The sequence below is a fragment of the Mobula hypostoma genome, chromosome 3 (assembly GCF_963921235.1).
Source record: "Mobula hypostoma chromosome 3, sMobHyp1.1, whole genome shotgun sequence".
Lineage (NCBI taxonomy): Eukaryota > Metazoa > Chordata > Chondrichthyes > Myliobatiformes > Myliobatidae > Mobula > Mobula hypostoma.
The window spans coordinates 146,407,894-146,433,225 of NC_086099.1; the positions used below are offsets into that span (position 1 = coordinate 146,407,894).

Genomic DNA, 25,332 nt, shown 5'->3' on the forward strand with positions numbered 1-25,332 from the left:
CTCTCCCAAGCCATTATCCCCACGATTATGTTAATTGCATTCACTGAACACCCCTGGATTCCCTAGGCCATGAATGCTTTAAAGTTCATTTACCGGATGTATATTTATAATGGGTATTGAGAACTTCTACCACAGAAAAAGCACATCACATCACCTCAGCCTCTTCCTGCCTCATCTGTGGAAGAGTCTCTGGTTCCCACATTGGACTTGTCAGTTACCTCTGAAACCATAAAACTGAAATGAATGCCAGTCCATAAGACATGGGAGCAGAATTAGGCCATTCAGCCCATCGAGTCTGCTCTGCCATTCCATCATGGCTCATTCCTGATCCCACTCAACCCCATACACCTACCTTCTTGCCATATCCTACATGATGCAGTTATAAGGGACTGCCTAAAATGTCCATCGGAAAATATTTTGAAAACTAAGGATTTGCTTCTCTTCAATATACAAATGCTGTACCTGAATTAAAACACTGTTTCTGTGCTTTTTTTAACTGTCCAATACATAGATCACTGCTTAAACTAGTTAAATGAGTGGGAGTGCCAGACTGTCAAAAATGAAGCATTTTCTAAAACAAGTTTCAAACTTCGAGGTTCATTCATACTTTAACAATTCATCAAGTCCTGCGGCAAAACACTCAGTGCAGAGATTTCCCATCAGTGCATGTTTGGATATCTGGGCAGTAGATCTCAGATTCAGCAATTCCCCTGATTTAAATGGAGTAGAGCAGTACCAAAGTAGGTAAAGCTTATTAATTTATATGTTTTGAATTAATTAACAACTTAAATCAAATAGCCAGCTTTATAAATTTAATTAAATTTGTTGGAATAGAACCGTACAGCACTGGACAGGCTAGTTGATTTGTTGGGTCAATCTTGATCCCAATTTATAATCAATGTTATCCTGCTGTGTATTCATCCATATCCTTCCCTTCTCTTTATATTCATGTCTAACTAAAACCCATAAACTCTGCAAAACTGTCTGATTCCACTTCTGTCCCTGGTGACCTATCCCAGGCACAATCATTTTCCTGTGCTTTCAATTTTTTAAAATATTCAATGATTTTTAAATCTCTCACCAGGATGATTATTTAAAGCAAATTAATTTTTGAATGTTTGAGAACATTCAAGAAAATCGCAGACTTTAGGTCTTTTGACAGTTGTAATAATTGGTGAGCCTGATGGCATAGTTCATTCAATTTCAAGGTGATTTCGGAGAAACAAGGCTTGGTATTGTTAAGGAAATTATCCTGTGCCTTGCAGGATCCCACCACCGGGAGCTGTCTTGGAGATCAAATTGACACTGCAGGTTAAGTACAAGTAGGGGAGCAGTGAGCATGGGTACTGATGTAGTTTATACAGAACCACTCATGAGCCAGTCCTTAGGCTCTAGGCCTTCCATGGACAAACAAACAAACATAACATCTTTTTATTTGGAAATAGTTTGGAAAATGTATAACTTGGTGGTTGATGGTTGGGTTCAGTTGCTCTCCTATCTAGGAAATATGCTTGCAAATGTTTCGTCACCATAGGAGACATCATCAATGCGCTATTACCTGTGGTGTCCTCCAAATGCTTGGTCATTATACTTTATCAATCAGCTGATTGATTATCATTACGGAAACTCAATTGTGATGCAGGAAGGAAGTCCCATCACTGATTGGTTGTGTGGCCAACTTCGTCAGCGTTGGTCTGGAATTTTGCCCACACTGGCTCATGAACAGGATCAAGGTCACATGTCTGTTTACAGAATCGTCCGCAGAAAAGCATGCTTCCAGGAATTCTCTTGCATGCCGCACGTTGGCTTGCACCATGACTTTCACTGATGTCCAGTCAAATGTGTGCCCCTCTTGATCTTCATGGGTAGAGACTAGGGAGAGCTGGTCATGCAGCTTGACAGCCAATTGATGTTCATGGATCCTTGTGGATAGTTTTCTCCCAGTTTGGCCGAAGTAATACTTGCTGCATTTCCTGCATTGGATTTTGTAGACCACATTGGTCTAGTCCAATTGCTTGGTTCGTTCTTTTGGTCTGCAAAGTAGTCTCCTCAACATTGCTGTTGGCTTAAGCGTGAATGAAATTGTATGTTCTTCAAGCAGTCAGGCTATCATTTCCAAGGTATTTCAAATGTATGGAACACAAACCTTTTGGTCACTTCTTCGTTGGTACGTTGTCAACCTTGTAGGTATCTTGGTAGAAGTTCTGTAGGTATCCATTTCATGCATATACTTTAGAGATGTTTCTCCTCTTCATTCTTTAGTTCTGCTGTGCTACAGTGGGTCTTTGGTCTTCAGAACAAAGTTTTGGTACTGCTCTTCTTGTGTGCATTTGGGTGGTTGCTATGATAGTTTAGGATCTGATCTGTATGAGTTCCCTTACAACAAATGGAAGTTTCCAAAATACTCTCCACATATCTACTGACAAGCACATCCAAGAATGCTAGTTTCCCGTTTGTTTCCATTGTGAACTTAATATCAAACACATCAGTGATTAGTTTATAAGTTCTTTCAATTTTGCTGTGGTTTACTATGACAAATGTAACATCAATGTAACTGACTGTTAGGGTTTATCATGGCAATATCATCTTTTCTAACTTTTGTCCTCCACTGCGAACCCGGAGATGGGCAAACCCATTGGTGTCCCTTTCAGCTGTTTGCAGAGTGTACCTTTAAATTTATAGTATGTGTATAAGCAGAATTCTACCAGCTTGCATATGCTATCTTTGCTTAGTTTCCCATCGTTTGCTTCTTCACTGGGATGCAGTTCTATTAGTTACTTTGGCTAGTCCAAGATTGATGGAGGTGAACAGAGAGGTGACATCAAAAGAGATCATTGCCTTGTCCTCATCTATGTGGATGTTGTTCAATTTGTTCAAGAATCATTGTGCATTATTTATTGAGTGTTCATATTCCCTCTATTAGATATCGAAGACGCAGCCACACTTCTCTCGCTAACTTGTTAAGTGGGGAAACCCAGTAATGATACAATTGGACACAAGTGTGTTTTCTGCTTTGTGAACCTTTAGAAGGCCGTAGAATCGTGCAATGTTAGCATCATTTGCCTTCATTCTCCAAAGCTCATCTTCCGTGAGTTGCTGCCATCCTGAAGGTGTTTCAGATAAACAGCCTAGTAAACCTCTATACTATTTACAAGCCAGTGCAAACAAAATCTTTGTTAACCTTCTCCCTGCCCTAGCCACTCCTGCTAAGCTTCTGATTGTACTTCTGTGTTCATCTGCTTTGTCAGTTTTACTCCTTCAGAAATACTGAATATGTTTACTACTTTCCTGTGTTATCGGCTTTTGAAATAATATCAGCACATCTACAGACTGCATCATGCCAAACATTATCTATTCTCATAGTTGTCCTGCTCCAGATTTCTCATCTTATAGCTATGTTGGAAACTTTTCACCTTGTGCTCTGCTGATTATTATCTGCACTATCACCATTCTGCTTTTGATTCTGATCTACAGCAAATACCTCTGCTTTGTCACTTTGTTTGATTCCTTTCATCATTGCCCACACCTTCTACTTTCATATATGTTCTACTTCCATGACTATACTCCTACTTCTGGCGTACAGGCCACAGCACCAGTGGAGAGAATCAAGGAGGTACAGTCAAGGGAGGCAAAAGGACACTTACAGGACTGCTTTGAGTCAGTGGATTGGACATTATTCAGCGATTCATCTTCAAATCTCAATGAATATGCCACAATTGTCACAGACTTCATTAAGACCTATGTGAATAAGTGTGTGCCTTCTAGATATGCCCAAACCAAAAAAATGGCATGAACCAGGAGAATGTGATGAATGCATAGACCGCTGAAGACCAGAGCGGTAGCATTCAAGACTAGTGATCTAGAACCATACAAGAAGTCCAGGTATGACCTATGGAAGGTTACAGACAGAACTGGATGCACATCAACTCTGGCAGGGTTTGCAGACCAATACTTCTTACAAGGTGAAATCTAACATCATAAATGGTTGAGATGCTTCACTCCCAAATGAGCGCAATGCCTTTTATGCACACCTTGAACTGCGCAAATCCCTGCAGCATCTGGCAACCCTGTGATCTCTGTCTCAAGAGAGTGAACCCTCAAGGCATCAGGCCCCAATTGTGTAGCTGGTAGGGCTCTGAAAACCTGTGCCAACCAACTGGTAGGAGTACTCAACGGCATCTTCAATCTCTCACTGCTGCAGTCAGAGGTTCCCAACTGCTTCAAAAGGGCAATAATCATACCAGAGCTGAAGAAGAGCAGGGAGAGCTGCCTTAATGACTATCGCCCAGTTGCACTCACATCTACTGTGATAAAAGTGCTTTGAGAGGTTGGTCATGACCATAATCAACTCCTGCCTAAACAAGAACCTGGCCCCACTGCAATTTGCCCATCACAATAGGTCTTGTAGTCTTTCACTAACAAGGTATGATTTGGGTTGTGTAGAACATTTCAAGGATATGATGATTGTAGGAAACTAGCTATCAAGAACCTGATGGTGAGGGACTTCAGCCCCTGTACCTCCTACCCAATGGCAGCAAAGATTTGACCCAGATTTTCCGAATCGCCAAAGATAGATGCCATCTTCTTGAGGTACCTTCTGTACATATTTCTTATGCCATCATGCCAGCAATAATGTTTCTACTTGTATTACTCCAATTACTCCCATCTCCCATTTCACAAACTTCCTTTTTGTTTTCTCTGCCTCCACCTCATTAACCGAAACCTAAAGCTAGTGTCATTACTAACTTTCCTGGTTTGGATGAAAAGTACAAATAACAGCTAGGTTTCTCTGTCTCTGAAGATGCTACCATAATCCAATGTTTTACTTCACCAATAATCAGAGTACTGGCAGAGCAGAGAAAAATTTCAGAGACTATTTCAATTTATCTTCTATATTACTATATTTAATGCAACGGATCTACAGTCTAAATATCTGCCACAGCTGCCTCTAAACTCTAGAAATCAGAGATTAATTAGTGCTAAGTGCTGTTCATGTGTTCTGCCTATGACAATGTGGGTTTTTTCTGGGCTCTCCAGTTCCCTCCCAAGTTGGGAAAGGCTCTTTACTGTCTGGCAACTAGTAGTAAAGAAGTAATAAGAAAGTATGGAGAATAAAATGAAATTAGTATAAGATCAGTATGAATGGGAACTCAAATGGGTCAAAATGGACCATGGACCATTTATTGGTTTATTGGTAACCTGAAAACATCCAAAATGTGAATGATTTTACGATTCATGCTGAAGTGAATCACAAGTCCAATTAAGCAGTTTTGTGAACTTCCATTTTAATTTTAAGCCATTGTTAGATGGTTTGATGGTGTGTAGAAAGCAGTGTGGTAAGTACCAAGTATAGCAGCTTCATATTAGCATTTCCGCCCTGGGAAAAATTCTCTGGCTGTCCGCTTTATCGGTGCCTCTTATCATCAGAACCTAGGCGTCCCTCTGCAACTGAATCCTCAGCTTCTTAACTAGAAGATCACAATCTGTGCAGACTGGAAATAACATCTCCACCTCACTGACAATTAATACTGGTGCTCCACGGGCATGTGTGCTTAGCCCACTGCTCTACTCTCTCCACACTCATGACCGTGTGGCTAGGCACAGCTCAAACAGCATCTATAAATTTGCTGATGATACAACTGTTGTTGGCAGAATTTCAGATGGTGATGAAAGGGCATAGAGGAGCAAGATATACCAGTTGATGGAGTGGCATTGCAGCAACAACCTTGCACTCAATGTCAGCAAGACCAAAGAGATGATCGTGGACTTCAGGAAGGGTAAGACAAGGGAACACACATCAATCCTCATAGAAGGATCACAGCTGGAGAGAGGGAGCAATTTCAAGTTCCTTGGTGACAAAATTTCTGAGGACCTAACCTCTGAGTCTGAGGCCTCCATCAGTCAGAGTTGACCATGGATATTGCATCCTAGCTCTCTAAATATGCAAGTGGGGGCGATACGATATGGAGAGCAAGCTGTTGCACATGTAGCAAACTCCCCCTCTCCATGCATCTGATGAACCCAAAGGATTGGCAGAGACCAACAGAGTTTGGTACCAGCTGAGTAGCAGGAGTTGCCAGTCAACGTTGAACTCAATGTACCACTACCTTAGGGACTCCAGCTCCGGATTTTTCCCCTCAGGGTTACTCTCGAGACCTTCCCTATGACTGGATATAGCCGCAAGGCAGCAGAAGTTTGAGATGCCTGTCCCCATTACCACCCCTGGCTACAACAACCTTAAGGAACCGGACCTGACCTGGATGCAACATATTGATGCAGCTATAAAGAAGGCATGACAGCAGCTATATTTCATTAGGAGTTTTAGATTTGGTTTGTCAACTAAAAACTCAAAAATTTCTACAAATGTAGTGTGGAAAGCATCCTGACTGGCTGCATCACAGTCTGGTATGGTGGAGGGGGGGCGGGGGTGGAGAGAACTACCGTACAGGATTGAAGTAAGTTGTAGAAAGCTGTAAAATTCGTCAGCTCCATCATGGGTACTAGCCTCCATAATGTTTAACACGTCTTCAAGGAGCAGTGCCTCAGGAAGGCAGTGTCCGTCATTAAAGAGCCCCACCACCCTGGATGTGCCCACTCCTCGTTGTTACCATCTGGAAAAAGGTACAGGAACAGCTTCTTCTCTTCTGCCATCTGATTTCTAAATGGACACTGAACCCATGAACACAACCTCACCACTTATTTTTTATTTCTCTTATTTTGCACTACCTACTTTAACTTAACTTTTTAATAGACATACATATACTTAATGTAACTCAATATTTTTCTTTATATTTATCATATATTTCATTGCACTGCTGCCATAAAGTTAATAAATTTCATGACGTATGCCGGCGATATTAAATCTGAATCTTATTTTGTACACCTCGATAATGTCACCTCTCATCATCCTCCTCTCCAAAGAGAAAAACTCTAGCTTGCTCTTTAGACATACTCTCTAATCCAGGTAGCACCATGGTAAATCTCTGCCTTCTCTCTAAAGCTTCTATATCCTTCCTATAATGAGAAGATCAGAGTATGGTCTAAACAGTTTTATAAACCTGCAAAATTACTTCACAGCTCTTGAACTCAGTTCCCTGACAAATGAAGGCCAACAATCCATAAGCCTTCTTAAACACATTATCAATTTGCACCAAAAATTTGAGGGATCTATGGTCTTGAAATCCAAGAGCCCTCTGTTCCTTCACACTATTAAGAATTCTGTCATTGACACTGTGTTCTGCCTTCAAATTCAATCTTCCAAAGTAAATCACTCAATCAAGCTTGTGAGGCAGGATCTGCCACTCAAATTCACAGTCGACGTTTTGGGCCAAGACACTTCAGCACGACTGGAGAAAAAAAAGTCGAGTAGAGTTAACAAGTGGTGGGAGGGGAGCGAAGGGAGAAACACAAGGTAATAGGTGAAACCGAGATGGAGGAGTGGTGAAGTAGAGAGTTGGAAGTTGATTGGTGAAAGAAATATAGGGCTGGAGAAGGGGGATTCCAATCAGAGTGGATAGAAGCCATGGAAGAAAGAAAAGGTGGGAGGAGCACCAGTGGGAGACAATGGGCAGGCAAGGAGATAAGGTGAGACAGGGAATAGGGGATGAGGAATGGTGAAGAGTGGGGGCCATTACCAGAAGTTCGAGAAATCAACATTCACGCCATCAGGTTGGCTAACCAGATGGAATACAAGGTGGTGTTCCTCCAACCTGAGCGTGGCCTCATTGCAACAATGGAGCAGGCCATGGATAGACATATCAGAATGGGAATGGGAAATGGAATTAAGATGGATAGCCACTGGGAAATCCTGCTTTTGCTAGCGGATGGAGCTTAAGTGCTCGCGAAGCAATCTCCCAATCCCTGCCGACTCTCCCATCTTATTTTTCTTCCACGGTCTTCTACCCTCTCCTATCAGATTCTCCCTTCTCCAGCCCTGTATCTCTTTCACCAGTCACCTTCCCAGCTCTTTACTTCACTCCTCCCCCTCCTGGTTTCACCTATCACCTTGTGTTTCTCCCTCCCCTCCCCCCACCCTTTAACTCTACTCAACTTTTTTTTTCTTCAGCCCTGCTGAAGGGTCTTGGCCCGAAACGTCGACTGTATTCCCCCTCCCCCCATAGATGCTGCCTGGCCTGCTGAGTTCCTACAGCATTTTGTGTATTGCTCCACTACCTCTAAGCATGGTTAAACAACAAAGTGAAGTAACAAGTTATTTCTGAGCCTTATCTGTGTGGAAGCCAAATAAAGTTTTATCATAAATTAAGTTAAGCACCGAAGGGCTACACAAAAAAAATGTAAGTGACATACTGGTATCTGCTACATTAAATGTTTATCTTGAGAAACAGACTGCAAAACTGCTGCAGGAAAGTACAATTTATTTGCAGTTAATAGAAAAGATGTTGTTCCTAAGCAAACTTAATAATGCAGAGGAAGAAGTTCACTTTTGCCGCCACATTCACAGGAACACACTTCCTGGAAAAGATGAATTAATAGCATGAGACAGCTAACGTTGGATTTATTGACCATAACATAAGAGCCCTGAGGGAAGTTAGTGTGGATTGATACCTGGAAATATGATGTTGTAGCTTTTGGATTGATACCCGGAAATATGATGTTGTAGCTATTAGTGAAACATGGTTGCAGGAGGGGTGTGATTGGCAATTAAATATTCCAGGATTTTGTTGCTTCAGGTGTGATAGAATAGGAGGGGCAAGAGGGGCAGGTGTTGCATTGCTTGTCAATGAAAATATAACAGCGGTGCTCTGGCAGGACAGATTAGTGGACTCGTCTAGGGAGGCTATTTGGGTGGAATTGAGCAACGGGAAAGGTGTAGTGATGCTTATAGGTACTATAGACCACCTAATGGGGACTGAGAATTGGAGGAGCAAATTTGTAAGGAGATAGCAGATATTTGTAGTAAGCAGAAGGTTGTGATTGTGGGAGGTTTTAATTTTCCACACATAGACTGGGAAGCCCATTCTGTAAAAGGGCTGGATGGTTTAGAGTTTGTCAAATGTGTGCAGGATAGTTTTTTTGCAGCAATACATAGAGGTACCAACTAGAGAAGGGGCAGTGTTGGATCTCCTGTTAGGGAATGAGATAGGGCAGGTGACAGAGGTATGTGTTGGGGAGCACTTCGGGTCCAGTGATCACAATACCATTAGTTTTAATATAACTATGGAGAAGGATAGGACTGGACCCAGGGTTGAGATTTTTGATTGGAGAAAGGCTAACTTTGAGGAGATGTGAAAGGATTTAGGAGGAGTGGATTGGGAGAATTTGTTTTATGGGAAGGATGTAATAGAGAAATGGAGGTCATTTAAAGGTGAAATTTTGAGGGTACAGGATCTTTATGTTCCTGTTAGGTTGAAAGGAAAGGTTAAAAGTTTGAGAGAGCCATGGTTTTCAAGGGTTATTGGAAACTTGGTTCGGAAAAAAGAGAGGGATCTACAATAAATATAGGCAGCTTCGAGTTAATGAGGTGCTCGAGGAATATAAAGAATGTAAAAAGAATCTTAAGAAATTAGAACAGCTGAAAGAAGATACGAGGCTGCTTTGGCAAGTAAGGTGAAAATAAATCCAAAGGGTTTCTACAGTTATATTACTAGCAAAAAGATAGTGAGGGATAAAATTGGTCCCTTAGAGAATCAGAGTGGATGGCTATGTGCGGAGCCAAAAGAGATGGGGGAGATTTTGACCAATTTCTTTTCTTCGGTATTCACTAAGGAGAAGGATATTGAATTGTGTAAGGTAAAGGAAACAAGAAGGGTAGTTGTGGAAAGTATGACGATTAAAGAAGTATTGGCGCTTTTAAGGAATATAAAAGTGGATAAATCTCCAAGTCCAGACAAGATATTCCCTAGGACCTTGAGGGAAGTTAGTGTGGAAATAGCAGGGACTCTGACAGAAATATTTCAAAAGTCATTATAAACAGAGATGGTGCCAGAGGATTGGTGTATTGCTCATGTTGTTCCATTGTTTAAAAAGGGTTCTAAGAGTAAACCTAGCAATTATCGGCCTGTGAGTTTGACATCAGTGGTGGGTAAACATAGTCATAGTCATACTTTATTGATCCCGAGGGAAGTTGGGTTTCGTTACAATTGTACCAAACAAGAATAGAGTATAAATATAGCAATATAAAACCATAAATAATTAAATAATATGTAAATTATGCCAGATGGAAATAAGTCCAGGACCAGCCTATTGGCTCAGGGTGTCTGACCCTCCAAGGGAGGAATTGTAAAGTTTGATGGCCACAGGCAGGAATGACTTCCTTTGACGCTCAGTGTTGCATCTCAGTGGAATGAGTCTCTGGCTGAATGTACTCCTGTGCCTAACCATAACATTATATAGTGGACGGGAGACACTGTCCAAGATGGCATGCAACTTGGACAGCATCCTCTTTTCAGACACCACCATCAGAGAGTCCAGTTCCATCCCCACAACATCACTGGCCTTACAAATGAGTTTGTTGAGTTTGTTGGTGTCTGCTACCCTCAGCCTGCTGTCCCAGCACACAACAGCAAACATGATAGCACTGGCCACCACAGACTCATAGAACATCCTCAGCATCGTCCGACAGATGTTAAAGGACCTCAGTCTCCTCAGGAAATAGAGACGGCTCTGACCCTTCTTGTAGACAGCCTCAGTGTTCTTTGACCAGTCCAGTTTATTGTCAATTTGTATCTCCAGGTATTTGTACTCCTCCACCATGTCCACATTGACCCCCTGGATGGAAACAGGGGTCACCGGTGCCTTAGCCCTCCTCAGGTCCACCACCAGCTCCTTAGTCTTTTTCACATTAAGCTGCAGATAATTCTGCTCACACCATGTGACAAAGTTTCCTACCGTAGCCCTGTACTCAGCCTCATCTCCCCTGCTGATGCATCCAACTATGGCAGAGGTGTAAATGGTGAAGAGAAAGGGAGACAAGACAGTCCCCTGTGGAGCCCCAGTGCTGCTGATCACTCTGTCGGACACACAGTGTTGCAAGCACACGTACTGTGGTCTGCCAGTCAGGTAATCAAGAATCCATGACATCAGGAAAGCATCCACCTGTATCGCTGTCAGCTTCTCCCCCAGCAGAGCAGGGCGGATGGTGTTGAACGCACTGGAGAAGTCAAAAAACAAGACCCACAGTGCTCGCTGGCTTGTCCAGGTGGGCGTAGACACAGTTCAGCAGGTAGACGATAGCATCCTCAACTCCTAGTCGGGGCTGGTAGGTGAACTGGAGGGCTAACCATAGGCCAGAGCAGCTCCAGAACAAGTCTCTCCAGGGTCTTCATGATGTGGGAGGTCAATGCCACCGGTCTGTAGTCATTGAGGCCACTGGAGCACGGCGTCTTCAGCACAGGGACGAGGCAGGATGTCTTCCACAGCATAGGAACCCTCTGGAGACTCAGGCTCAGGTTGAAGACATGGTGAAGTACTCCACATAGCTGAGGGCACAGGCTTTGAGCACCCTGGTGCTGACACCATCCGGGCCTGTAGCCTTGCTTGGGTGGAGACTACGTGTGAAGCCCACCATGGCGGTTTCGTGTGGGGGGAGGGGTATAGTCATGAGAGCAGTGTGGGGGACTGTGAGGAAGGGTAGGAGGGGAGAGTGGAATATGTGTTGGTTGGGGGCCGACAACAGATGAATCATGTGGGGGATGGGCAGGGGCCACAATGTCAAATCTGTTAAAGAACAGGTTAAGTTTGTTGGCTCTGTCCACACTGCCTTCAGCTCCTCTGCTGCTAGTTTGCCGGAACCCAGTGATGGTCCTCGTCCCACTCCAGACCTCTCTCATGTTGTTCTGCTGGAGTTTCCACTCAAGCTTCCTCCTATACCTGTCTTTAGCCTCCCTGATCCTGGCTTTCAGGTCCCTCTGTATTGCCCACAGCTCCTCCCTAGTTCCATCTCTAAACACCTTCTTTTTAGCGTTCAGGATGTCCTTAATGTCCTTTGTTACCCATGGCTTGTTATTTGAATAACAAAGGACAGTAAATTGATGGGAAGTATTCTTAGAGATGGTATATATAGTTATCTGGAGGGACAGGGTCTGATTAGGAACAGTCAACATGGATTTGGGCGTGAAAGGTCATGTTTGACAAATCTTACTGAATTTTTTGATGAGGTTACTAGGAAAGTTGACTAGGGTAAAGCGGTGGATGTTGTCTATATGGATTTCAGTAAGGCCTTTGACAAGGTTCCACACGGAAGGTTAGTTAGGAAGGTTCAATCGTTAGGCATTAATATCGAAGTAGTAAAATGGATTCAGCAGTGGCTGGATGGGAGAGGCCAGAGAGTAGTGGTGGATTACTGTGTGTCAGATTGGAGGACGGTGTCCAGTGGTGTGCCTCAGGGATCTGTACTGGGTCCAATGTTGTTTGTCATATATATTAATGATCTGGATGATGGGGTGGTAAATTGGATTAGTAAGTATACAGATGATACTAAGATAGGTGACGTTGTGGATAATGAAGTAGGTTTTCAAAGCTTGCAGAGAGATTTAGGCCAGTTAGAAGAATGGGCTGAAAGATGGCAGATGGAGTTTAATGCTGAAAAATGTGAGGTGCTATATTTTGGTAGGACTAATCAAAATAGGACATACATGGTAAATGGTAGGGCACTGAAGAATGCAGTAGAACAGAGGGATCTAGGAATAATGGTGCATAGTTCCCTGAAGGTGGAATCTCATGTGGATAGGGTGGTGAAGAAAGCTTTTGGTATGCTGGCCTTAATCAGAGTATTGAGTATAGGAGTTAGGATGTAATGTTGAAATTGTATAAGGCATCGGTAAGGCCAAATTTGGAGTACTGTGTACAGTTCTGGTCACCGATGTACAGGAAAGATGTCAATAAAATTGAGAGAGCACAGAGGAGATTTACTAGAATGTTGCCTGGGTTTCATCTCCTAAGTTACAGAGAAAGGTTGAACAAGTTGGGTCTTTATTCTTTGGAGCGTGGAAGGTTGAGGGGGGACTTGATAGAGGTATTTAAAACTATGAGGGGAATAGATAGAGTGGACGTGGATAGGCTTTTTCCATTGAGAGTCGGGGAGATTCAAACAAGAGGACATGAGTTGAGAGTTAAAGGCCAAAAGTTTAGAGATAACATGAGGGGGAACTTCTTTACTCAGAGAGTGGTAGCTGTGTGGAACGAGCTTCCAACAGAAGTGGTTGAGGCAGGTTCGTTGTTGTCGTCTAAAGTTAAATTGGACAGCTATATGGACAGGAAAGGAATGGAGGGTTATGGGCCGAGTGCAGGTCGGTGGGACTAGGTGAGAGTAAGAGTTCGGCACAGACTAGAAGGGCTGAGATGGCCTGTTTCCATGCTGTAATTGTTATATGGTTATAAATAGGAGCAGCAGTTGGCCATCTGGCCCATCGAGCTTGCTCTGCCGTTCAATAAGATCATGACTAATCTGGCCATGGACTCATCTCCACCTACTTGCCTTTTCCCCATAACCTTTAATTCCCCTACTATGCAAAAATATATCCAACCTTGTCTTAAACATATTTATGATGTAGCACCCACTACTTCATTCGGCAGAGAAATTCACAGATTCACCACTCTCTGCGAAAAGCAGTTCCTCCTCATCTCCACCCTAAATTTACTCCCCCAAATCTTGAGGTTTTATCCCCTAGTTCTAGTCTCACTGACCAGTGGAAACAACTTCCCTGCTTCTACCTTATCTACCCCTTTCATAATTTTGTTTCTATAAGAGCTCCTCTCATTCTTCTGAATTCCAGCGAGTATAGTCCAGATGACTCAATCTCTCCTCATAGTCTAACCCCCTCATCCCTGGAATCAACCAGGCGAACCTCCTCTGCACCGCCTCCAAAGTCAGTACATCTTTCTTCAAGTAAGGAGACCAGAACTGTACGCATGTGCAGCTCACCAGTACCCTGTACAGCTGCAGCATAACCTCCCTGCTCTAAAATTCAATCCCCCGCCAACATTCCATTTGTCTTCTTGATGGCCTGCTGCACCTGCAAACAATCTTTTGTAATTCATGCACAAGCATTCTCAAGTCCCTCCGCACAACAGCATGCTGCAATTTTTTAACCATTTAAATTATAATCTGCTCTTTCATTTTCCCTTCCTGCAATCGTGCAATGTGCAAACACAACTGACACATTAGAGCTTAAATGACTCTTATGGCCAAGATTGTTCACTCTAGTCTGCTACAGGGAGCAAAAGGACTTGTCCATTCTTTACAGAAGTAACAAATAGATTGCTAAGGAAAGACTGGAGTGCAGTTCAATAATCAAAGTTCAAAGTAAAAACTATCAGAGTATATTACATGTCACCACATACAGCCTGAGATTCTTCTTCTGCGGGCATACTTAGCAAATCTGTATGTAGCCCCCCGGCCAGCCTCAGGGTCGCTCAGCTCCCTGTCGTCCTGGGAAACAGCCCTCGGCCCCGCCAAACTGGGTAATTAGTTTGTGTGGATGCTGTGTGATGTACCCCACCCCGCCCAAATAACAGACAATACACCAGATACGATTAAATGATTTACAGTTTATAGATATTACTGGAACTATATAATTAATAGAGACTAAAATATAAAAAGAAAATAAAAGGCGCCACACTTATCAAAGTTCAATCTTTTCGTGCACAAACAGTTGGAGCTCAGGACCGTTCTTCTTCACCCTGTGACCCCTCGAACCACCTCGACCGGCTACCTGGGACCAACAACGGTGGTCAACCAGATGCTCCACACGAGTCCGTCTCCGTCTCCTCTCCTCGCCGAATGCCCCGCTCGGGGTCCGATCCTGTTAGCGGACTCACAGCACCTGGTCCATCCTCTGTCTCTCTCTCTCCCGCCTTCTCCCCCAAAACCCCACGCATACAATATCTTACAGGCACATCAAAACCATAACAACTATCCCAGTCGGTTCGTAACACCTTCTTATCAGTAACGCGATCCAAACAAACTGCTAGCGGGAGGACTTTCTCAGCAGTTAACATAACAAAGAAGTCCTTTCAATTATAACATAACAAAGAAGCCATTTTACTTAGACTACGCAGCGACAAAAAAGAAACCCCTTACATATAGAACAGTAACTGTAAACAGGATCTATAAACTGTAAACATCAGGAACTGAAAACTGTAAACAAATTGTGCAAATGCAAATAATAAATTAATAGCAATAAATAATAAGCATGAAATAACAAGAGAGTCCTTAAAGAGTGTAGTTATCCCCTTTTGTTCAAGAGCTTGATGACTGTTCTTGAATCTCATGGCACCTGTACCTTCTACATGATAGCAAGAGCAAGAAAAGAGCATGGCCTGGCTGGTGACGATCTTTGATGATGGATGCTGTTTTTCTACAGAAACATTTCATGTAGACATGCTCAATAGTTGGGAGGGCTTTACCTATGATATACTGGACCAAATCCACCTTTGGTAGGATTTTCCACTCAAAGGCACTGGTGTTCCCATACCAGGCCATAATGCAGCAAGTCAGCACACTTTCCACTACACATCTAAAGAAATTTGCCAAGGTTTTTAATGATATGCCAAATATCCACAAACTCCTGATGAAGTAGAGGCACTGTTGTGCTTTCTTCACAATTATATTTAAATGATGGGGTCAGGACAGGTCCTCTGGGATAGTGGCACTGAGAAATTTAATTCAATGAGGTAGAGGCGAAGAACTCTGTAGTACTGTGGTCTGCTGGAAAGCTGCAGGGCTCGCTCCTCCTGGAGGATTGTTACCATAAACATGGGGATACAGGCAACATTGAAAAGTGCCTCATACAAGGAGATAAATTATCACATTTAATGAATGAAGATAACTTGGAAAATTCCAAAACTTCGCAATAAGTAGCAAGTATTATTACAGCATGCACAGGATATGAATGACAGAAATAACAAAATGAAGACAACATTGTGAAGCAGATTATTGTGACAGGAAAGCACCTATGATCTGCTATAGATGATGGATGAAAAGATTGGCTCCATAGTTATGAACTTGTTAAAGACACCCATGATGAAAACGGCAGTGATAAAGAAGAACACAAGAACATTAGGGAAGACTTGGAAGAAAATTGGGAGATCAGTGCTTACAATGCTTACAGCATAAATGTTCCATAAATCACCAGAAGATAATAAGTATTTACCTTTTTCAAACAAAGCTTATTTGTGATCAAACTCCATTAGCAAGCTACTTTCTAATGAAGAAAAGTGTCAAGCATTTTTTTTTATTCATAACATCTTCTTATGTGCTCCCTTCCATCCCATTCAATGGGTTCTCAAGTGACTGATCGGATCCATCTGCTCTTCTATTTGTAGGCTAGGCATTTGAAATTTAGAAGTGGTTGCTTGGGAGGTAGTGCACACCTTATATAGGCAATAACTATATTTGGGGAAGAAGGGAGGGTTGCATTCCTAAATAAAGGCCATAATCATAATTTCCCATAAAGTGAAAACACTTATCTGCACATGTACCAAGAAGAGCTGGTTAGAAAAAAAATTTACTTTCTCCCCACATAAATTTTATAAGAGTTAATTTTTATTTCACATCTCAATTTTTTGGTAGTGATTTACAAACTCTGAAGACAAATTTCTGTTAACCTGCTGGATCAAGAGGGTCACCTGTACATCGCTAATATGCAAACCTAAGGCTCTCAATGCCACCCTGAATGTTCCTTTCTTTTGTTACTTTCAGATAGATTCCAAGGAATCATTGGGTACTATTGTTCGTTCCTCAGTGGCGTGGAACTTCAGGCTTTTGTACCGCCTGCCCAATGGTAACCATGAGAAGATGGCATGACCCAGCTGGTGGAAATCTTTGATGATAGAGGTTGCTTCCTATTAATGGGGCAATGGGAGGATTGGGGGTGGAGGGTGTAAAGAAGGGTTGTGTAGGGATGCATCTGTGATTTTTGGGTTCAATCCAATCCTCTCTGCTGCTCTCATACTCCAGTGCATTTGAGTTTCCTTACCAGGCCACGATACAACTGGTCAATATCCCCAGTAGTGAAGTCTTAATTACATCCAGCCCTGTTGGGTATGCCACATTGTTTAAGTGTGAAACATCAGACCACCAAAGCTTAATGAGGATTTGCAAAAACAATACCATCAACTCACATCTATAATCCAAATGTATCCATAATCCAAATGTTGTGTGATCTTGAGCAATTTACGCTGGACATCACATTATACAGATAAATATCAGGAATAACCATCATTCCAATTCCTACGTCTATCACTTATATAATATCTCTAAAACATTATGATGCCTCATTGCACAAAATATAAGCCTTATCAAACTACGGCAGTCACACAAGTAGTATTAGATCAGGCAGCTAAAAGTTCAGGCAGAGATTTAACAGAACATACAAGTCCTCCCAGATTACAGCAAAGTTCTGTCCCCATCCCAAACAGTTTACAAATCAGAAACACAGCTACAAACCGACAGCCAAATAGCTACCACCAGTCTCCTAAAAGCTCATTTTTATGAATGGGCTGTATATAAGTTGGGTGTTAGTAAACTGAAAGGGACCTGCATGCAAAAAGAGACAGGAAGGAAAGTGAATTCCAGAGCCCTTGGGACTAGGCAGCTAAATCCATGGCCATCAATGCAGAACCAAATAAAGAGAGACAAGACACTGAAGATGCTGGAATCCGGAATAACAAACAATCTGCGGGAAAAAAACTCAGCAAATCAAGGAGCATCTGTTGACAGGAGAGGTGGGTGGGATGGTTGCCGAAGGATTGGGGTGGAGAGGGAAGATCCCCAGTATAAAGGGAAATGGTGTGTTGAGGTGGGACCAGTCAGTGATTGAGGGATAGGGGCAGGTATATGAAAGATGGAAACAGACAAAAAAAAAAGGAGGCAAATGGAGCCAGATTGAGGGGGAGAGGTGGGGTGGGGGGAGGGGAGGGTGAAGCGGTGAACAGCTAGGAGGAGGAAAAGCAGGAACATGAAAGCAACCAGTGCTGGAATCTGACAAGCAGCAAAGGTAATCACCTAAAGTCAGTCTCACAAACCTAGAGGAAAGAAAGCTCATCCTTTGAGGACAAACTGTCATATTAATCTGGTCAGATCACAGCTGTAATCAGGTTTGTAAATACACTCAGACCAAGTCACGATCCTGGCTCCTACCGCTATATCTTCTTATTTACATAGATGTTATCATCTAAAAACATTTCTGGTTTCCAAGGACAATGAATATTCTCCATAATTTTCCCAGCACCAGCCCTTCCAATATTCTAATACTATAAAACCATCATTTGTGCTTTTGCTAGCTTTGGACTTGGATTTTAATTTTATCTAACTTCCCATCATAAAACTGAAGATTTCCAAAACTCAGCTGCCAAATTCTATCTAATATCAGGTTTTACTGAACCATCATTCATGTACCCACTGACTTCCATCCAAAAACACAACATTCTCACTGCCCGCAAATCCTCAGCCTTTATCGCAAGCAAAATTCTCTGGGTCCTTACCTCTCCCCATCTCTGTAACACAGCCCAAGCCTAAAACCTTCCTACATATTTACCCTCCTTCCATTGTAGTCTGTTGCATATTTGCCACTGTAGATCACACTGTTGTGGGCAATCTTAGCTCCAGAATTCCCTCCCAAAACCTCTCCACCCCTGAAGCTCCTTAAAAATTACCTCTACCTGTCTTTTATCTTAAGATGTTTGGAATGATCAGAAAATTAGGCAGCACTTTAGCGAGAGAAACTAAGTTTAATATTTCCAATCCAGCAATGGTTCTGGTGAAAGATAATCCTACTTTTCTTCTCAAATGGATTTCCTGTATTTTCCTGTTTCCCTTCAATTTCCTGGATTTGCTGCATTTTTGTTTACAAACTTGCATATCATTTAACATGGCAGCATATTTTATTTTACAATTCTCATCCAAAATACTTTGAAAAATTTTACTACAAGAGGGGTGCTATATAAATGAAAGTGGCTGCTAATTACATACTTGGAGTTACATACTTTAACTATTCAAACAACTCATCTGGGATCATAAGAGATTACTTTAGCTATACCACCAAGAAAACCTACTTGTCATAGTTACAGAACTCAGTCCTGTAGGATGCAATTTAGAAATATTACCAGTGGTCTAATACCCTGAAAACAGTATGTTTACAAATAAGATTCTAATCTTGTCATTGTTTCTCAAACTTGTCTCCCTGGACTGGCCAAGAGTTGGCAGAATGTAACAACTGTTTGAATAAGATCCTGACCACAATATCTGAAGGGACTTCATCCAAAAGCATACAGAGAAATTAGAAATATCAGCCTGAATCAATGAATCTGCAAGTTTAACAAATGATCTAATTGCAAAACTAAAATGCTCCAGATATCAAAATTTATGTCACACCAACTGGACAATCTTCACTCAAAACAGTTTTCCTTGCCTCTCTATTTGCTGAAATGCCTTGCATTAGCAGTGCCAGCATTCCAAACACCACCCCAAAATAATATGAGCATTAAACACATTTACACAGTCAGTTGGTACCATTCTCCTCTCTAAGGAAGGAACGTGTGTTCAATTAGAATAATTTGTGTAAATTGTCTAGGCTGACACTCCAATGCAATGAGGTAGAAGAGCAAAGAATGGTGTCAACATTTGTATGAAACGTTATACTAAACTCTCATTTGTTTCCTTAAGTGGATCTAATAGGTCTCATGATAATATTTCAAAGAGGAATAGCAGTCTTCCTCAGTGTTCTTTTCAAAAACACCCATCCCATTCCTCATCATTAATACAAATTATTTGCTCGTTGTTGGTTACAATCACAAATTTTACTACACTTCAAAAGAACTGCAAAATATTGAGGGACAAACATATTGAGAAGGCAACTGGTATCTTTATTGCCCTGGGTCAAAATGTTTAATACTAGAGGACCTGCACTTGGGGTGAGAGGAGGAAAACGATCAAAAAAGATGTGCAGGCTAAGTTCTTTATCTTCCCCCCACAGACTGCTGGGTCCTTGGCATGCACTACCAAGGGCGGTGTTGCTGGTGGTAGATACATCAGAGGAATTTATGAGGCTGCTAGACAGACACATGAATATACAAAGAATGGAAGATTATGGACCAAGTGCAGGCGTAAGGAATCGTATAAGGGCTATAAAGAATAGTAAAGAATAGTAAATTAAAGAGGCTAGGCGAGAGGAGGTTAGTTCACAACAGAGGGATGGGAACCAGTGCAGAGAGACAGAGGGGTGTAAAGTGCAGGTAGAAGCAAAAAGTAGTAAGGAGAAAAGTAAAAGTGGCAGGCTGACAAATCCAGGGCAAGCATCAAAAAGGGCCACTTTTCAACATGATTGTATAAGGGCTAAGAGAGTTGTAAAAAAGCGCCTGAAGGCTTTATGTGTCAATGCAAGGAGCATTTGTAACAGTGTATGAATTGAAAGTACAGATTGTTATTAATGATTATGATATAGTTGGGATCACAGAGACATGGCTCCAGGGTGACCAAGGATGGGAGCTCAACATTCAGGGATATTCAATATTCAGGAGGGATAGAAACATAGACATAGAAAATAGGTGCAGGAGTAGGCCATTCGGCCCATCGAGCCTGTACCGCCATTTATTATGATCATGGCTGATCATCCAACTCAGAACCCCGCCCCAGCCTTCCCTCCATACCTCCTGATCCCCCTAGCCACAAGGGCCATATCTAACTCCCTCTTAAATATAGCCAATGAACTAGCCTCAACTGTTTCCTGTGGCAGAAAATTCCACAGATTCACCACTCTCTGTGTGAAGAAGTTTTTCCTAATCTCAGTCCTAAAAGGCTTCCCCTTTATCCTCAAACTGTGACCCCTTGTTCTGGACTTCCCCAACATCGGGAACAATCTTCCTGCATCTAGCCTGTCCAATCCCTTTAGGATTTTATACGTTTCAATCAGATCCCCCCTCAATCTTCTAAATTCCAACGAGTACAAGCCCAGTTCATCCAGTCTTTCTTCATATGAAGTCCTGCCATCCCAGGAATCAATCTGGTGAACCTTCTTTGTACTCCCTCTATGGCAAGGATGTCTTTCCTCAGATTAAGGGACCAAAACTGCACACAATACTCCAGGTGTGGTCTCACCAAGGCCTTATACAACTGCAGGATAGACATGAAAGAAAAGGAGGTGGGGTGGCGTTGCTGGTTAAAGATGAGATTAATGCAATAGAAAGGAAGGACATAAGCCGGGAAGATGTGGAATCGATATGGGTAGAGCTGCATAACACTAAGAGGCAGAAAACACTGGTGGGAGTTGTGTACAGGCCACCTAACAGTAGTAGTGAGGTCGAGGATGGTATTAAACAGGAAATTAGAAATGTGTGCAATAAAGGAACAGCAGTTATAATGGGTGACTTCAATCTACATGTAGATTGGGTGAACCAAATTGATAAAGGTGCTGAGGAAGAGGATTTCTTGGAATGTACGCGGAATGGTTTTTTTGAACCAACATGTCGAGGAACCAACTAGAGAACAGGCTATTCTAGACTGGGTTTTGAGCAATGAGGAAGAGTTAATTAGCAATCTTGTTGTGAGAGGCCCCTTGGGTAAGAGTGACCATAATATGGTGGAATTCTTCACTAAGATGGAGAGTGACATAGTTAATTCAAAAACAAAGGTTCTGAACTTAAAGAGGGGTAACTTTGAAGGTATGAGACGTGAATTAGCTAAGATAGACTGGCAAATGACACTTAAAGGATTGACAGTGGATATGCAATGGCAAGCATTTAAAGATTGCATGGATGAACTACAACAATTGTTCAGCCCAGTTTGGCAAAAGAATAAATCAAGGAAGGTAGTGCACCCATGGCTGACGAGAAATTAGGGATAGTATCAATTCCAAAGAAGAAGCATACAAATTAGCCAGAAAAAGTAGCTCACCTGAGGACTGGGAGAAATTCAGAGTTCAGCAGAGGAGGACAAAGGGCTTAATTAGGAAGGGGAAAAAAGATTATGAGAGAAAACTGGCAGGGAACATAAAAACGGACTGTAAAAGCTTTTATAGATATGTAAAAAGGAAAAGACTGGTAAAGACAAATGTAGGTCCCCTACAGACAAAAAACAGGTGAATTGATTATGGGGAGCAATGACATGGCAGACCAATTGAATAATTACTTTGGTTCTGTCTTCACTAAGGAGGACATAAATAACCTTCCAGAAATAATAGGGGACAGAGGGTCCAGTGAGGTGGAGGAACTGAGCGAAATACATGTTAGTAGGGAAGTGGTGTTAGGTAAATTGAAGGGATTAAAGGCAGATAAATCCCCAGGGCCAGATGGTCTGCATCCCAGAGTGCTTAAGGAAGTAGCCCAAGAAATAGTGGATGCATTAGTGATAATTTTTCAAAACTCGTTAGATTCTGGACTAGTTCCTGAGGATTGGAGGGTGGCTAATGTAACCCCACTTTTTAAAAAAGGAGGAAGAGAGAAACCAGGGAACTATAGACCGGTTAGCCTAACGTCGGTGGTGGGGAAACTGCTGGAATCAGTTATCAAAGATGTGATAACAGCACATTTGAAAAGCGGTGAAATCATCGGACAAAGTCAGCATGGATTTGTGAAAGGAAAATCATGTCTGACGAATCTCATAGAATTTTTTGAGGATGTAACTAGTAGAGTGGATAGGGGAGAACCAGTGGATGTGGTATATTTGGATTTTCAAAAGGCTTTTGACAAGGTCCCACACAGGAGATTAGTGTGCAAACTTAAAGCACACGGTATTGGGGGTAAGGTATTGATGTGGATAGAGAATTGGTTAGCAGACAGGAAGCAAAGAGTGGGAATAAACGGGACCTTTTCACAATGGCAGGCAGTGACTAGTGGGGTACCGCAAGGCTCAGTGCTGGGACCCCAGTTGTTTACAAAATATATTAATGACTTGGATGAGGGAATTAAATGCAGCATCTCCAAGTTTGCGGATGACATGAAGCTGGGCGGCAGTGTTAGCTGTGAGGAGGATGCTAAGAGGATGCAGGGTGACTTGGATAGGTTGGGTGAGTGGGCAAATTCATGGCAGATGCAATTTAATGTGGATAAATGTGAAGTTATCCACTTTGGTGGCAAAAATAGGAAAACAAATTATTATCTGAAGGGTGGCCGATTAGGAAAAGGGGAGGTGCAACGAGACCTGGGTGTCATTATACACCAGTCATTGAAAGTGGGCATGCAGGTACAGCAGGCGGTGAAAAAGGCGAATGGTATGCTGGCATTTATAGCAAGAGGATTCAAGTGCAGGGAAGTACTACTGCAGTTGTACAATGCCTTGGTGAGACCACACCTGGAGTATTGTGTGCAGTTTTGGTCCCCTAAACTGAGGAAAGACATCCTTGCCATAGAGGGAGTACAAAGAAGGTTCACCAGATTGATTCCTGGGATGGCAGGATTTTCATATGATGAAAGACTGTATGAACTAGGCTTGTACTCGTTGGAATTTAGAAGATTGAGGGGGGATCTGATTGAAACGTATAAAATCCTAAAGGGATTGGACAGGCTAGATGCAGGAAGATTGTTCCCGATGTTGGGAAAGTCCAGAACGAGGGGTCACAGTTTGAGGATAAAGGGGAAGCCTTTTAGGACTGAGATTAGGAAAAACTTCTTCACACAGAGAGTGGTGAATCTGTGGAATTCTCTGCCACAGGAAACAGTTGAGGCCAGTTCATTGGCTATACTTAAGAGGGAGTTAGATATGGCCCTTGTGGCTAGGGGGATCAGGGGGTATGGAGGGAAGGCTGGTGCAGGGTTCTGAGTTGGATGATCAGCCATGATCATAATAAATGGCGGAGCAGGTTCGAAGGGCCGAATGGCCTACTCCTGCACCTATTTTCTATGTTTCTAACTTCTAAAGATATGCAGTGGAGAGTATACTAACTGGTTGCATCAATGGAATAGTTTACAAAAAGTGGTGGATACAGCCCAGTCCATTATGAGTTAAGCCCTCCCCACCATTGAGCACATCTGCAAGGAGTGCTGTTGCAGGAAAGCAGCATCCGACATCAAAGACCCCCAACATCCAGACCATGCTCTCTTCTCACTGCTGCCATCAGGAAGCAGGTACAACAGCCTCAGGTCCCACACCACCAGGTTCACGAAGTTATTTCCTCTCAACCATCAGGCCACTTGAATCAGAGGGGATAACTTCACTCACCTCAAAACTGAACTGGTTCAACAACCTATAGACTCACTTTCCAGGACTCTACACTTTCATGTGCTTGATATATCTTGTTTTATTTATTTATTGAGCTACAGCACAGAATAAACCCTTCCGGTCCTTCAAGCCACACTGCCCAGCAATTCCCCCAGAATTAATCCCAGCCTAATCACGGGACAATTTACAAAGACCAATAACTTACCAACCAGTACGTCTTTGGACTGCGGGAGGAAACCGAATCTCTCGGAGGAAACCCACATGGTCACATGAAGAATGTACAAACTCCTTACGGGCAATGGCCGGAATTAAACCCAGTTCACTGGTACTGTAAAGTGTTGTGCTATCCACTACACTATTGTGACACCTCTTATTTATTATTACTAATTTGTCTTTGTTCTTTTTGTATTTACAACATTTGTTGTTTTCTGCATATTTGTTGTTTGTCCATTTGTTGTGTGAGGATTTTCATTGATTCTATTTCCTTGCATTTATTGTGAATGCCCACAAGAAAGTCAATCTCAGGGTAGTATATGGCAACATATGTGGACTTTAATAATACATTTACTTTGAACTTTAATTAGGCATCATCAGCTCAGTACAACATCGTGGACTAAAGCGTTGCCTGTTCCTGTACTGTTGTATGTTCTACGAGGAGTTAAAACCAATGTGGAAAGCAACTAAAGATTTTTTTCTCTTTAACTAACATATTTATGCCATTCATTTGTCAGTGAGATCATCTGATAATATTCATCTGAGCAAACTTTTCCAGATGTGATCAGATATCAGGGTCTTACTTTTGGCTAAGATTTGATTATGCATCAAATACCACCAAGGTCATCATAGAACCATAGAAACTACAGCACAGAAACAGGCCTTTTTGGCTGTGCCGAACCATTTTCTGCCTAGTTCCACTGACCTGCACACAGACCATATCCCTCCATACACCTCCCATCCATGTATCTGTCCAATTTATTCTTAAATGTTAAAAAAGAACCCGCATTTACCACCTCGTCTGGCAGCTCATTCCACACTCCCACCACTCTCTGTGTGAAGAAGCCCCCTCTAATGTTCCCTTTAAACTTTAAACCCTGTATGTTCTACCTTGGTTTGTCCTTTCAACGTGCAATACCTCACACTTGTCTGTATTAAACTCCATCTGCCATTTTTCAGCCCATTTTTCCTGCTGGTCCAAGTCCCTCTGCAGGCTCTGAAAATCT

At 42.3% G+C, this 25,332-nt stretch overlaps 1 protein-coding gene across 3 annotated transcripts in view; it reads right to left on the reverse strand.

Moving 5' to 3' along the window:
* Window positions 1–25,332, reverse strand: part of casd1 (CAS1 domain containing 1) — a 128,018-nt gene that overhangs the window by 88,917 nt on the left and 13,769 nt on the right. The window lies entirely within an intron of this gene.